Source organism: Leptodactylus fuscus, chromosome 6 (genome assembly GCF_031893055.1).
Source record: "Leptodactylus fuscus isolate aLepFus1 chromosome 6, aLepFus1.hap2, whole genome shotgun sequence".
NCBI lineage: Eukaryota > Metazoa > Chordata > Amphibia > Anura > Leptodactylidae > Leptodactylus > Leptodactylus fuscus.
This window is the reverse complement of record NC_134270.1, coordinates 50666147-50681833: the sequence shown is the minus strand read 5'-3', so window position 1 is coordinate 50681833 and position 15687 is coordinate 50666147. Positions and strand designations below refer to the sequence as shown.

Here is a 15687-nt window from a genome sequence, read left to right as displayed (position 1 = left end):
GTTTTGTTTTAAAGTTTGGCAGCGGATGCATACCAGGTACAAGTATGAACTTAGAGTTAGTTGGTGAAGGTCTTGACCCGTATCCATGTAATTAACGGACTACTGTATCTCCAGCTCAGAGCTGGTTTGATACACCAACATGAGTAGGAATAGGCTTTGTTACAATTGAAGACAGGAAAGGTGTTACATAGTGGAAAGGAGGAAATGTTCCCATCTGAAATTAGTTGGAGACTAGTCTAGTGGTTGTGAGTAGGCCGGACATCTGGTACCCATCTATTTCCCCCCAGTCTTCCCGATATGCACTATATCATTTAACATGTGAAATTATGGCCAACAATATACCCATGAAGGAATGGGAATATGTACCAGGTTATAACTAGTAAGAGCTGTAGGCAACCAGTGAGTATCGGTCTTTTATATTAGGAGTGTATTTGGGCATCTGCAATGGATTGAACCTACAGTAGCTGGAGCCACCCACTGTATATGAAAAATGGTTAGACAACAGTCATGGCAAAAAAATAATTGCATACTTAAATGGTGCCAGTACACGTCCATGGTATGCACCCAGAATTCTAGGTTAAGGTTGCATAGAGTATTACAGTATAAATATTGGATCCCCTCCTGCCACCATGATGTTTACATACACTAACAGGACATGGGAACAAAAGACAAACCTTTTACCACCTCATTACATATATTAAAAGGCATGATCCAGTTATTCTGGTTTAGTTGGATTTATTCCTCTAGCCCCAGCCGTTACCGAACAATCATTTCTGTTGCTTTCAGCACATTCAGGCTTTGTACTGTCAGATGCGAGGTCCTAGGCTGGAGTAGAAAACAGGGACTGCCCACCTGACAGTAGAAAACCTAACTATGCTGAAACTAATAGCGATGATTACTCAGAAACCATGAGGGAAGGAAGAAAAACCTGCCTGCACCAGAATCAGTGGAGTAGCACCTATTCAATGATTCAAAGAGCTGGAGTTGGTGGAGGTGGTGAAAGGTCCTCTGGAAGGAAAGTTCCCACCTACACAAATATAACATTTTGCAATAACTAATCACAAAGAAAGAGAAACCAACAGGACTTTACTGATAACACCTGAACCAAGAGCTAGAAGAGAATTACACAACTCGAAGGTGGAAAACCTGTTCTGCAGCCTTGACGACTAAACACGTGACCCTACCAGACATTAAGTGACTCAGAACTAAGTGGGAGGTAACACATTGTGAGAAAGCAAGAGAAACATAGTCCGAGTGATCCAATCTGTGGTTCTACAATATTACATCTGCACAAGTATGAACCTAGAATGAACCCTGAAACCTAATAGGATAACAAATGAAGACTGGGTCTCAAGTTGTGCATCCATATGCCATACAGAGTACCTACAAAGTCACCAGCTTTACTAAATCGACACCGGGTTCCAGCCACCAACATATTCACGTGGTGCATACAAACACCACCCAATCCCAGCATGAAGATGTGTTATATTAACAAGAAAACATCACAGCTAGGAAATTATACATTAGGGAATCCTGTAGTTATCACTAAGGGAAGCTTAAAGGAGTTTTGCAGTCTAGTATATTGATGACCTATCCTTAGAATCGGGCTGTGGAGTCAGGAGGGTAAACCATCGACTCGGACTATTTTTCAGCAGTCCACTTCCAACTCCTTCAATTAAATATGCAGTAAACCATACATCGAAGTAAGTATACAATCAAACATTGTATAATGAAAAATATTTCCTAATTTTATTTTGTAGCCAGAGCCAATAACCCCACCTTCCTCCCAATGCCACACCAAGCTGGTTCTGGCCAACTCCAACTCTGCAGCCCTGCTTATAATAAATCATTAATGTGTGATCTGTAAAGTCCGACACCTAAGAACTATGCTGAACAGGTATTTGAAGAGTTTGGGTTCTGGAGCGAGTTCCACTTCCTTTTTCTTAGGTCAGTGATATCACATGTATTGATGGCATGGCCATAATGCTGTGTGGTCGACATTGCCTTTAAATGAACTTAACATGATTAAAGGCACTTACTGCTTGAAACTAGTCACTTGCGTAACATACACTTTTAAAGTAAGAACTTAAAACTTTATCTTTCTGGAACATAATGCTGCTCAGTCCCATCCCATGCAAATGAACAAAGCTAAGCTGCAATTCCCAGCAGATCCACTAAATGTATGGCATTGTGCTGGGTGAGCAGTGAAGCGGTGCAGCAATTGTCCAAATCAGCTGATTGGTAGGGATTCTGCAGGTTGGACTCCCACCATTATGGTACTGATGACCTATCATTAGAGGCATAGCAAACAGGTGGGGGCAGAGGAGATGTATGGCACACACTAAAATTACTGTATTGGCATCTACAAGGCATTGATAACTATATAAATTTCCTGGTAGAGCAGGAATCCGTTTGGTTTTCTGCTCTACCACTCTATAACCTGTACTAAGTAGGACTGGCAACACCCAAGGCTTCCGCATCCTGGCACAAGTGGGCCTGATGACATCATCACATGATCCGGGACATGGATGTAGGCAGCAGTAGATACCGCAAGAAGAGGCAGAGGTTGCAAGTCTGTGAATCAGAAATTGAAGGCAGATTAGTATTATTCCTATTTTTATTACCTTTTATTTTTTGACGGGTGGTGTGGGAGCTTTATTAATATTATGGAGCAATAATAATATGCGGGGTCATTGAGGCAAATAAGGGAATTCTAAATACAGTGGGGAAAACATTGGGAGGTAGTATTTATGCATGGAGGTATTAACCTCTTGGGTATTGGCTTATGCTAATTTAAGGTGGGTATTACCCATTTAAGGAGGCTACAGAAGTATTATTAATTAGGGAGGTAAAAGCGGTATTATTAATTGAGAGGGATTACTAGGGCACAAATGATGTTAGAGATCACTGAGGCCCAATCGCAGGCCTGGCATGGAGGCATAGTGCAAAATAACTAGTTTTGGGTGGCAAACCCCAAAAGTTTGGAAAATTCATAAGGAAACCCATCCCTGGTGCTGTTGCAAACAGTAATACTTATATTTCCTGAGTGATCTGCATCCTACGGTGTTGTCTTCAGGCCTGTTCTCGCCTGTGTCTGACGTTCTGCACTAGGGGGGGGGGTCACCACTGAGGCCTGTGATTGGGCCTCAGCAGTTATGTGTGGCGTCTTATATGACCACTTAGGCCCATCTAAGCACCCTGTGGTGCCTGATGTCAGATGGGGTCAGTTAAAGGGGTGTTATACTATATGTGGGCCACATAAGGCTTTATTTATATATTTATCCGCAAATCTAACACTAACATGATTAAAACAATGAAATTAATTTGTTGTTTTCCTTCTGAAAGGCCACAGCCGGACTGCAAAGAACTTGCTGTGAAACACGCCGCTTGGCAGGAGGCGGCAGGAATCAGCTCCATACACATTCCAGAGTGTAAGCTGTTCTGTAGGACGCGGCTGCTCCTTTATCATTCCATTAGACATGGAAAGGACTGCGGTACTGCAGCATTGGAGCAATAGCCAGGGGCAAGGTAGTATAGTTCCTTTGGGAACATAAGCTCTTCCTTCCAAGTGTTTCAGAAATTTCAGAAACAAGATGACAACTTCTATCATAGTACCAATTACGGTTAGCACATAGCACTTGTATAGCATAGAAAAATGCATTGCTATGTGAAATTATGTCCCACTTCCTCTCTGCTACTACTTGTGTCAATCTTCACTATAGTTCTAGAATTCTATTCGCCAATCAAGACACCGTACATTTCCTCCCAGATAGATTGTCTATGAAGCACTGAATTGTAGTAGGACAGAAAAAAATAGAATTGAAAGTGTTAAATGCTTTTTTTGTTTTTAGTTAGGAACACTGCATCTGGAGCTACAGTCTATGGGGCCTTGTAGAGGGAGATTTTTGGATCGTGGACATCTAGGGGTCACAACACTTTAGTACAAGACGCCGCTGCTCCACCCAGATACATGACTGTCTACAGTAGGAATGGTTTGCACAGAGATAGGATCTGGTTTAGCATCGTTGCTAGAAGTGCAGTATTTCCAGCTTCATCTGACCCCGGCTGTGTCCTCTCTCTTCTCACGTATCAACATGTTTGGCGCCAATATTATAACTGCAAGTTACTACTTGAAGATGTAAACAACAGCGAAAGTTATGTAACACGTGATATATAATAGTCTGCGATACAAAGAAACATACTGCTGTGCAAGATCCACACATACAGCACAGCAGGCACCTATATCAGGGACATCCTACTAGATACAAGGGGCAGAGATTATATATATATATATATATATATATATATATATATATATATATATATATATATATATATATATATATACATATATACACACACACACACACACACACCGGGGAAATAGAAAAAAGCTCCATAGATGACAAAAAATCATGGCGTTTTACAGTCATTGCTGAAAAATATGCGCAGTGAAACTGCTGCGATTTCCAAAAACGTTGCAGTTTTGGAAATCCTAGCATGCGAATTATACCTACAGAAATGTTGGCCGTTTCTCTATAGGTACAATGGAAGCAGAAAGTCTAACTTTCTGTAAAAAGCGCTACAGGACAAACAGTGATGCGCTTCTGCCGCAATATTTCCAGCCCGCTACGTGGAGTCTTAGCCATAAAGAGGATCTTTCACCACCTTTCACAACTATTTTGCATCCATGTCATCCCGTCTCACACTGCCATTGGCTACAGGATGTCCCTAACTGCACACTGTCCATTCAGGATTGGTGATATGGGAATAACCAAAACCAAAATTTAGTGGCATAGCTTAGAAAATGGGGAATGACCTAAAATAATTGCTCAATCGGAATTAAGGTAAATTGTTCACTTAATCGTGTTCTCCCTGTCTCAGAGTCTGAAGTATTCCATGCAGGCTTCTTCCTCCCTCTACAAGTAAATTCATTGTAGAAACTTGCAGGCTACTAGGACAAGGAAGCCTACATCAGATATTTTAGACTCCTTCTCACTGTGCCAGTTCTCTGAACTTTATTTTATTTTTTTAAGCAAAAACAAGAAAATTAGAGATGAGCGAACACTAAAATGTTCGAGGTTCGAAATTCGATTCGAACAGCCGCTCAATGTTCGTGTGTTCGAACGGGTTTCGAACCCCATTATAGTCTATGGGGAACAGATACTCGTTAAGGGGGAAACCCAAATCCGTGTCTGGAGGGTCACCAAGTCCACTATGACACCCCAGGAAATGATGCCAACACCTCTGGAATGACACTGGGACAGCAGGGGAAGCATGTCTGGGGGCATCTAACACACCAAAGACCCTCTATTACCCCAACATCACAGCCTAACAACTACACACTTTACACACTCAATACCACCTCTCTGACAGTAGGAAAACACCTTGAAACATGTGTATTTGGCACTTGCAGTGAGGAGAGCTTGTCACCAGCAGTGAATTTGGCCCTTGTAGTAAGTTGAGGTTGGCACCAACATTTGTTTTGAAAATCAGGGTGGATTGAGCCTCTAACCAGCAGAGTTTGGGCAAATTCATGGTGGAGGGAGCCTCTAAACACCCCAGTTTGGGCAAATTCATGGTGGAGGGAGCCTCTAAAAACCCCAGTTTGGACCAATTCATGGTGGAGGGAGCCTCTAACCAGCCCAGTTTGGGCAAATTCATGGTGGAGGGAGCCTCTAAAAAACCCAGTTTGGACCAATTCATGGTGGAGGGAGCCTCTAACCAGCCCAGTTTGGGCAAATTCATGGTGGAGGGAGCCTCTAACCAGCCCAGTTTGGACCAATTAATGGTGGAGGGAGCCTCTAAAAAACCCAGTTTGGACCAATTCATGGTGGAGGGAGCCTCTAAACAGCCCAGTTTGGGCAAATTCATGGTGGAGGGAGCCTCTAAAAAACCCAGTTTGGACCAATTCATGGTGGAGGGAGCCTCTAACCAGCCCAGTTTGGACCAATTAATGGTGGAGGGAGCCTCTAACCAGCCCAGTTTGGACCAATTCATGGTGGAGGGAGCCTCTAAACAGCCAAGTTTTGGGAAATTCATGGTGGAGGGAGCCTCTAACCAGCCCAGTTTGGACCAATTCATGGTGGAGGGAGCCTCTAAAAAACCCAGTTTGGACCAATTCATGGTGGAGGGAGCCTCTAAACAGCCCAGTTTGGGCAAATTCATGGTGGAGGGAGCCTCTAACCAGCCCAGTTTGGACCAATTAATGGTGGAGGGAGCCTCTAAACAGCCCAGTTTGGGCAAATTCATGGTGGAGGGAGCCTCTAACCAGCCCAGTTTGGACCAATTCATGGTGGAGGGAGCCTCTAAAAAACCCAGTTTGGACCAATTCATGGTGGAGGGAGCCTCTAAACAGCCCAGTTTGGGCAAATTCATGGTGGAGGGAGCCTCTAACCAGCCCAGTTTGGACCAATTAATGGTGGAGGGAGCCTCTAAACAGCCCAGTTTGGGCAAATTCATGGTGGAGGGAGCCTCTAACCAGCCCAGTTTGGACCAATTCATGGTGGAGGGAGCCTCTAACCAGCCCAGTTTGGACCAATTAATGGTGGAGGGAGCCTCTAACCAGCCCAGTTTGGACCAATTCATGGTGGAGGGAGCCTCTAAACAGCCCAGTTTGGGCAAATTCATGGTGGAGGGAGCCTCTAAAAAAACCCAGTTTGGACCAATTCATGGTGGAGGGAGCCTCTAACCAGCCCAGTTTGGACCAATTCATGGTGGAGGGAGCCTCTAACCAGCCCAGTTTGGACCAATTCATGGTGGAGGGAGCCTCTAAAAAACCCAGTTTGGACCAATTCATGGTGGAGGGAGCCTCTAACCAGCCCAGTTTGGACCAATTAATGGTGGAGGGAGCCTCTAACCAGCCCAGTTTGGACCAATTCATGGTGGAGGGAGCCTCTAAACAGCCAAGTTTTGGGAAATTCATGGTGGAGGGAGCCTCTAACCAGCCCAGTTTGGACCAATTCATGGTGGAGGGAGCCTCTAAACAGCCAAGTTTTGGGAAATTCATGGTGGAGGGAGCCTCTAACCAGCCCAGTTTGGACCAATTCATGGTGGAGGGAGCCTCTAAAAAACCCAGTTTGGACCAATTCATGGTGGAGGGAGCCTCTAAAAAACCCAGTTTGGACCAATTCATGGTGGAGGGAGCCTCTAAACAGCCCAGTTTGGGCAAATTCATGGTGGAGGAAGCCTCTAACCAGCCCAGTTTGGACCAATTAATGGTGGAGGGAGCCTCTAAACAGCCCAGTTTGGGCAAATTCATGGTGGAGGGAGCCTCTAACCAGCCCAGTTTGGACCAATTCATGGTGGAGGGAGCCTCTAACCAGCCCAGTTTGGGCAAATTCATGGTGGAGGGAGCCTCTAAAAAACCCAGTTTGGACCAATTCATGGTGGAGGGAGCCTCTAAAAAACCCAGTTTGGACCAATTCATGGTGGAGGGAGCCTCTAACCAGCCCAGTTTGGACCAATTCATGGTGGAGGGAGCCTCTAACCAGCCCAGTTTGGACCAATTCATGGTGGAGGGAGCCTCTAACCAGCCCAGTTTGGGCAAATTCATGGTGGAGGGAGCCTCTAAAAAACCCAGCTTGGACCAATTCATGGTGGAGGGAGCCTCTAACCAGCCCAGTTTGGGCAAATTCATGGTGGAGGGAGCCTCTAAAAAACCCAGCTTGGACCAATTCATGGTGGAGGGAGCCTCTAACCAGCCCAGTTTGGGCAAATTCATGGTGGAGGGAGCCTCTAAAAAACCCAGTTTGGACCAATTCATGGTGGAGGGAGCCTCTAAACAGCCCAGTTTGGGCAAATTCATGGTGGAGGGAGCCTCTAACCAGCCCAGTTTGGACCAATTCATGGTGGAGGGAGCCTCTAAACAGCCCAGTTTGGGCAAATTCATGGTGGAGGGAGCCTCTAAACAGCCCAGTTTGGGCAAATTCATGGTGGAGGGAGCCTCTAACCAGCAGAGTTGGTGGAAATCAGGGTGGAGGGAGCCTCTAACCAGCAGAGTTGGGGGAAATCAGGGTGGAGGGAGCCTAGTATTAGCAGAATTGTGCAACGCTTATGGTGGATGAGTATGAGGATGCGGAGGAATTGGAGAGGTTGAGTACAGACATGGAGTTTCATGTTGGGGTGCTTTACACAGGTGGGCACAAAAATGACGGCTCTACCCAGTGGTGGTTCATTTTTATCAAAGTGAGCCGGTCGGCACTCTCAGCTGACAGACGGGTGCGCTTGTCAGTGATGATGCCACCGGCTGCACTGAACACCCTCTCAGATAGGACGCTGGCGGCAGGACAGGACAGCACCTCCAAGGCATATAGGGCAAGTTCAAGCCACAGGTCCAACTTCGACACCCAATACGTGTAGGGCGCAGAGGGGTCGGAGAGGACAGGGCTGTGGTCGGAAAGGTATTCCCGCAACATGCGCCTATACTTCTCACGCCTGGTGACACTAGGACCCTCCGTGGCGGCACTTTGGCGAGGGGGTGCCATCAAGGTGTCCCAGACCTTAGACAGTGTGCCCCTCGTTTGTGTGGACCGGTGAGAACTTGGTTGCCTACTGGAGGAACTGCCCTCCCTGCCGCCAACGTCACATGCTGGAAACATCTCCATCATATTCTGCACCAATTGCCTGTGGCAAGCATTGATGCGATTGGCCCTCCCCTCTACCGGAATAAAAGACGAGATGTTGTTTTTATACCGGGGGTCAAGGATAGCAAAGATCCAGTACTGGTTGTCCTCCATGATTTTGACAATACGCTTGTCGGTTGTAAAGCACCCCAACATGAACTCAGCCATGTCTGCCACAGTGTTAGTTGGCATGACTCCTCTGGCCCCACCGGAAAGTTCAATCTCCATTTCCTCCTCATCCTCCATGTCTACCCATCCGCGCTGCAACAATGGGACGATTCGAAGTTGCCCGGAAGCCTCCTGTATCACCATCACATCATCGGACAACTCTTCTTCCTCCTCCTCCTCCTCCTCCTCCTCCTCCTCCATTAAACGCAGTGAAGCGGACAGATGTGTGGACCTACTCTCCAGCTGTGACGGATCGGATGCTATCCCTAACTCCTCTGTGTGATCTGAGTTATCCCTGATGTCAATCAGGGATTCTCTCAGAACACACAAGAGCGGGATTGTAAGGCTCACCATCGCATCCTCAGAGCTCACCCTCCTTGTGGACTCCTCAAAGACCCGTAGGATGTCACAAAGGTCTCTCATCCATGGCCACTCATGGATGTGAAACTGAGGCAGCTGACTTTGTGGCACCCTAGGGTTTTGTAGCTGGTATTCCATCAAAGGTCTCTGCTGCTCAACCACTCTATTCAACATCTGAAACGTTGAGTTCCAGCGTGTGGGGACGTCGCACAAAAGCCGGTGTTGTGGCACATGCAGGCGTTGCTGGAGAGATTTTAAGCTAGCAGCGGCTACTGTCGACTTGCGAAAGTGGGCGCACATGCGCCGCACTTTCACCAGTAGCTCTGGAACATTGGGGTAGCTCTTTAGGAAACGTTGCACCACTAGGTTGAAGACGTGGGCTAGGCATGGAACATGTTGGAGTCCGGCAAGCTCCAGAGCTGCTACCAGGTTCCGGCCGTTATCACAAACGACCATGCCTGGGCCCAGGTGCAGCGGCTCAAACCATATTGCCGTCTCATCGAGGAGGGCATCCCTCACCTCGGAGGCAGTGTGCTGTCTGTCCCCCAAGCTGATCAGCTTCAGCACAGCCTGCTGACGTCTACCAACGCCAGTGCTGCAACGTTTCCAACTCGTAGCTGGGGTCAATCTAACAGCGGAGGAGGAGGCGGTGGCGGAGGAGGAGGCGGTGGCGGAGGAGGAGGCGGTAGAGGAGGAGGAGGAGGGGGGTGTTCTTCTCGTGTCCCTGCCAGGAATGTTAGGCGGGGAGACGAGGTACACCGGGCCAGTTTGGGAAGCAGTCCCAGCCTCAACTACATTCACCCAGTGTGCAGTCAGTGAAATGTAGCGTCCCTGTCCGCATGCACTTGTCCACGCGTCGGTGGTCAAGTGGACCTTTGTGCAAAGCGCGGAACTAAGGGCCCGCCTGATGTTGAGTGACACGTGCTGGTGCAAGGCGGGGACGGCACACCGGGAGAAGTAGTGACGGCTAGGGACGGCATAGCGAGGTGCCGCAGTTGCCATCAGGTCCAGGAAGGCGGGAGTTTCAACAAGCCGGAACGCCAACATCTCCTGGGCCAGCAGTTTAGCGATGTTGGCGTTCAAGGCTTGCGCGTGTGGGTGGTTAGCAGTGTATTTCTGCCGCCGCTCCAATGTCTGAGAGATGGTGGGTTGTTGTAAAGAAACGCCTGATGGTGCCTTTGATGGTGCAGGAGAAGGAGATAAGACAGGACCAGGGGAGGATGAGGTAGAAGTCAACAAAGTGGCGGAGGCAGATGAAGTGGTGTCCTGGCTCGTCCTCTGGAGTGCATCGCCAGCACAGTCAGCAGTGGCAGTGGCAGAGGCAGTGGCAGAGGCAGTGGCAGTGGCGTGAACGGCAGGCGGCCTTTGTCCTGCCGTTGCTGCCTGCCACTGATTCCAGTGCTTGGATTCCAAATGACGGCGCATTGAAGTGGTGGACAGGTTGCTCTTCTAAGAGCCCCTAATCAATTTCGAGAGGCAAATTGTGCAGACAACACTATATCTGTCCTCGGCGCATTCCTTGAAAAAACTCCACACCTTCGAGAAACGTGCCCTCGAGGTGGGAGTTTTTCGGGGCTGGGTACGAACTGGAACATCTTGGGAGATTCCGGGTGTGGCCTGGCTTCGCCTAAGCTGCTGACCTCTGCCTCTGCCTCTAGCTACCCTTTTTGGTGCTGCACCTGCCTCAACATCCACACTACTTTCCCCGCTTGACATCCCCCCTGTCCAGGTCGGGTCAGTGTCCTCATCATCCACCACTTCCTCTTCCAACTCCTGTCTCATCTCCTCCTCCCGCACAATGCGCCGGTCAACTGGATGCCCTGACGGCAACTGCGTCACATCATCGTCGATGAGGGTGGGTTGCTGGTCATCCACCACCAAATCGAACGGAGATGGAGGAGACTCTAGTGTTTGAGCATCTGGACACAGATGCTCCTCTGTTAGGTTCGTGGAATCGTGACGTGGAGAGGCAGGTTGAGGGACAATGAAAGGAGCGGAGAACAGCTCTGGGGAGCAGGGACAGTTTGGGTTATTGTTCTGTAAAGCTTCGGAATTTTGGGAGGAAGGAAGACAAGACTGTTGGGTAATAGGAGGAGAGGAGGCAGAGTCTGACTGGCTGCTGGACAATGTGCTGTAAGCGTTCTCTGACAGCCATTGCAAGACCTGTTCCTGGTTCTCGGGCCTACTAAGGTTTGTACCCTGCAGTTTAGTTAATGTGGCAAGCAACCCTGGCACTGTGGAGTGGCGCAATGCTTGCTGCCCCACAGGAGTAGGCACGGGACGCCCTGTGGCTTCACTGCTACCTTGCTCCCCAGAACCATTCCCCCGACCTCGCCCACGGCCTCGTCCACGTCCCTTTCCGGGAGCCTTGCGCATTTTGAATTCCTAGTTAGAAATTGGCACTGTATACCAGTAGTAAAAATTGTGGGTGCACGTAACCCCAATATATTCTTTGAATTCCCAGTCAGACACTGGCACTATATGGCAGTAGCAAGAAATTAGGGTATTTGTATTCCCAATATACTCTTTGAATTCCCAGTCAGACAATGGCACTGTATACCAGTAGTAAAAATTGTGGGTGCACGTAACCCCAATATATTCTTTGAATTCCCAGTCAGAAACTGGCACTATATGGCAGTAGCAAGAAATGAGGGTATTTGTATTCCCAATATACTCTTTGAATTCCCAGTCAGACAATGGCACTGTATACCAGTAGTAAAAATTGTGGGTGCACGTAACCCCAATATATTCTTTGAATTCCCAGTCAGAAACTGGCACTATATGGCAGTAGCAAGAAATGAGGGTATTTGTATTCCCAATATACTCTTTGAATTCCCAGTCAGACAATGGCACTGTATACCAGTAGTAAAAATTGTGGGTGCACGTAACCCCAATATATTCTTTGAATTCCCAGTCAGACACTGGCACTATATGGCAGTAGCAAGAAATGAGGGTATTTGTATTCCCAATATACTCTTTGAATTCCCAGTCAGACAATGGCACTGTATACCAGTAGTAAAAATTGTGGGTGCACGTAACCCCAATATATTCTTTGAATTCCCAGTCAGAAACTGGCACTATATGGCAGTAGCAAGAAATGAGGGTATTTGTATTCCCAATATACTCTTTGAATTCCCAGTCAGACAATGGCACTGTATACCAGTAGTAAAAATTGTGGGTGCACGTAACCCCAATATATTCTTTGAATTCCCAGTCAGAAACTGGCACTATATGGCAGTAGCAAGAAATGAGGGTATTTGTATTCCCAATATACTCTTTGAATTCCCAGTCAGACAATGGCACTGTATACCAGTAGTAAAAATTGTGGGTGCACGTAACCCCAATATATTCTTTGAATTACCAGTCAGAAACTGGCACTATATGGCAGTAGCAAGAAATGAGGGTATTTATAACCCCAATATATTCTTTGAATTCCCAGTCAGACAATGGCACTGTATACCAGTAGTAAAAATTGTGGGTGCACGTAACCCCAATATATTCTTTGAATTCCCAGTCAGACAATGGCACTGTATACCAGTAGTAAAAATTGTGGGTGCACGTAACCCCAATATATTCTTTGAATTACCAGTCAGAAACTGGCACTATATGGCAGTAGCAAGAAATGAGGGTATTTATAACCCCAATATATTCTTTGAATTCCCAGTCAGACAATGGCACTGTATACCAGTAGTAAAAATTGTGGGTGCACGTAACCCCAATATATTCTTTGAATTACCAGTCAGAAACTGGCACTATATGGCAGTAGCAAGAAATGAGGGTATTTGTATTCCCAATATACTCTTTGAATTCCCAGTCAGACAATGGCACTGTATACCAGTAGTAAAAATTGTGGGTGCACGTAACCCCAATATATTCTTTGAATTACCAGTCAGACACTGGCACTATATGGCAGTAGCAAGAAATGAGGGTATTTGTATTCCCAATATACTCTTTGAATTCCCAGTCAGACAATGTCACTGTATACCAGTAGTAAAAATTGTGGGTGCACGTAACCCCAATATATTCTTTGAATTCCCAGTCAGACAATGGCACTGTATACCAGTAGTAAAAATTGTGGGTGCACGTAACCCCAATATATTCTTTGAATTCCCAGTCAGAAACTGGCACTATATGGCAGTAGCAAGAAATGAGGGTATTTGTATTCCCAATATACTCTTTGAATTCCCAGTCAGACAATGGCACTGTATACCAGTAGTAAAAATTGTGGGTGCACGTAACCCCAATATATTCTTTGAATTCCCAGTCAGAAACTGGCACTATATGGCAGTAGCAAGAAATGAGGGTATTTGTATTCCCAATATACTCTTTGAATTCCCAGTCAGACAATGGCACTGTATACCAGTAGTAAAAATTGTGGGTGCACGTAACCCCAATATATTCTTTGAATTCCCAGTCAGAAACTGGCACTATATGGCAGTAGCAAGAAATGAGGGTATTTGTATTCCCAATATACTCTTTGAATTCCCAGTCAGACAATGGCACTGTATACCAGTAGTAAAAATTGTGGGTGCACGTAACCCCAATATATTCTTTGAATTACCAGTCAGAAACTGGCACTATATGGCAGTAGCAAGAAATGAGGGTATTTATAACCCCAATATATTCTTTGAATTCCCAGTCAGACAATGGCACTGTATACCAGTAGTAAAAATTGTGGGTGCACGTAACCCCAATATATTCTTTGAATTACCAGTCAGAAACTGGCACTATATGGCAGTAGCAAGAAATGAGGGTATTTATAACCCCAATATACTCTTTGAATTCCCAGTCAGACAATGGCACTGTATACCAGTAGTAAAAATTGTGGGTGCACGTAACCCCAATATATTCTTTGAATTACCAGTCAGACACTGGCACTATATGGCAGTAGCAAGAAATGAGGGTATTTGTATTCCCAATATACTCTTTGAATTCCCAGTCAGACAATGGCACTGTATACCAGTAGTAAAAATTGTGGGTGCACGTAACCCCAATATATTCTTTGAATTCCCAGTCAGAAACTGGCACTATGTGGCAGTAGCAAGAAATGAGGGTATTTGTATTCCCAATATACTCTTTGAATTCCCAGTCAGACAATGGCACTGTATACCAGTAGTAAAAATTGTGGGTGCACGTAACCCCAATATATTCTTTGAATTCCCAGTCAGAAACTGGCACTATATGGCAGTAGCAAGAAATGAGGGTATTTGTATTCCCAATATACTCTTTGAATTCCCAGTCAGACAATGGCACTGTATACCAGTAGTAAAAATTGTGGGTGCACGTAACCCCAATATATTCTTTGAATTACCAGTCAGAAACTGGCACTATATGGCAGTAGCAAGAAATGAGGGTATTTATAACCCCAATATATTCTTTGAATTCCCAGTCAGACAATGGCACTGTATACCAGTAGTAAAAATTGTGGGTGCACGTAACCCCAATATATTCTTTGAATTACCAGTCAGAAACTGGCACTATATGGCAGTAGCAAGAAATGAGGGTATTTGTATTCCCAATATACTCTTTGAATTCCCAGTCAGACAATGGCACTGTATACCAGTAGTAAAAATTGTGGGTGCACGTAACCCCAATATATTCTTTGAATTACCAGTCAGACACTGGCACTATATGGCAGTAGCAAGAAATGAGGGTATTTGTATTCCCAATATACTCTTTGAATTCCCAGTCAGACAATGGCACTGTATACCAGTAGTAAAAATTGTGGGTGCACGTAACCCCAATATATTCTTTGAATTCCCAGTCAGACAATGGCACTATATGGCAGTAGCAAGAAATGAGGGTATTTATAACCCCAATATATTCTTTGAATTCCCAGTCAGACAATGGCACTGTATACCAGTAGTAAAAATTGTGGGTGCACGTAACCCCAATATATTCTTTGAATTACCAGTCAGAAACTGGCACTATATGGCAGTAGCAAGAAATGAGGGTATTTGTATTCCCAATATATTCTTTGAATTCCCAGTCAGACAATGGCACTGTATACCAGTAGTAAAAATTGTGGGTGCACGTAACCCCAATATATTCTTTGAATTCCCAGTCAGACACTGGCACTATATGGCAGTAGCAAGAAATGAGGGTATTTGTATTCCCAATATATTCTTTGAATTCCCAGTCAGACAATGGCACTGTATACCAGTAGTAAAAATTGTGGGTGTATATAGCCCCAATTCTATTGCTAGGGGACTTGCAGGGTATTTCTGGGGTGAAGGTGGGGGGGCACACCGTTGGAACGGGTATCGGGGTATATATCGGGTATACGGGAATACACTGACAGTGTATTCCATTCAGGATCCTGGGAAAGCTGGGTTGCGGCGATTGAGCCCGTCAGTGCCACGTTACACTGACAAGCTTCTCCCTGGAATTTAGCTCTTACAAGAGCTGTTGTGGTTGTCTTCTCCTTCCTATCCTAGCCTGTCCCTGCCTACCCAGAATCTAAGCCCTAGCTAGCTGGACGGAAACCTCCGTCCTCGGTGAATTGCAAGCTCAGAATGACGCGAACCTGGGCGGC

General features: G+C 46.0%; 1 protein-coding gene across 1 annotated transcript in view; it reads right to left on the bottom strand.

The window, feature by feature from the left end:
- ARHGEF16 (Rho guanine nucleotide exchange factor 16) overlaps positions 1–15687 on the bottom strand; it is a 45515-nt gene that overhangs the window by 19443 nt on the left and 10385 nt on the right. The gene's annotated exons all lie outside the window — the stretch shown is intronic.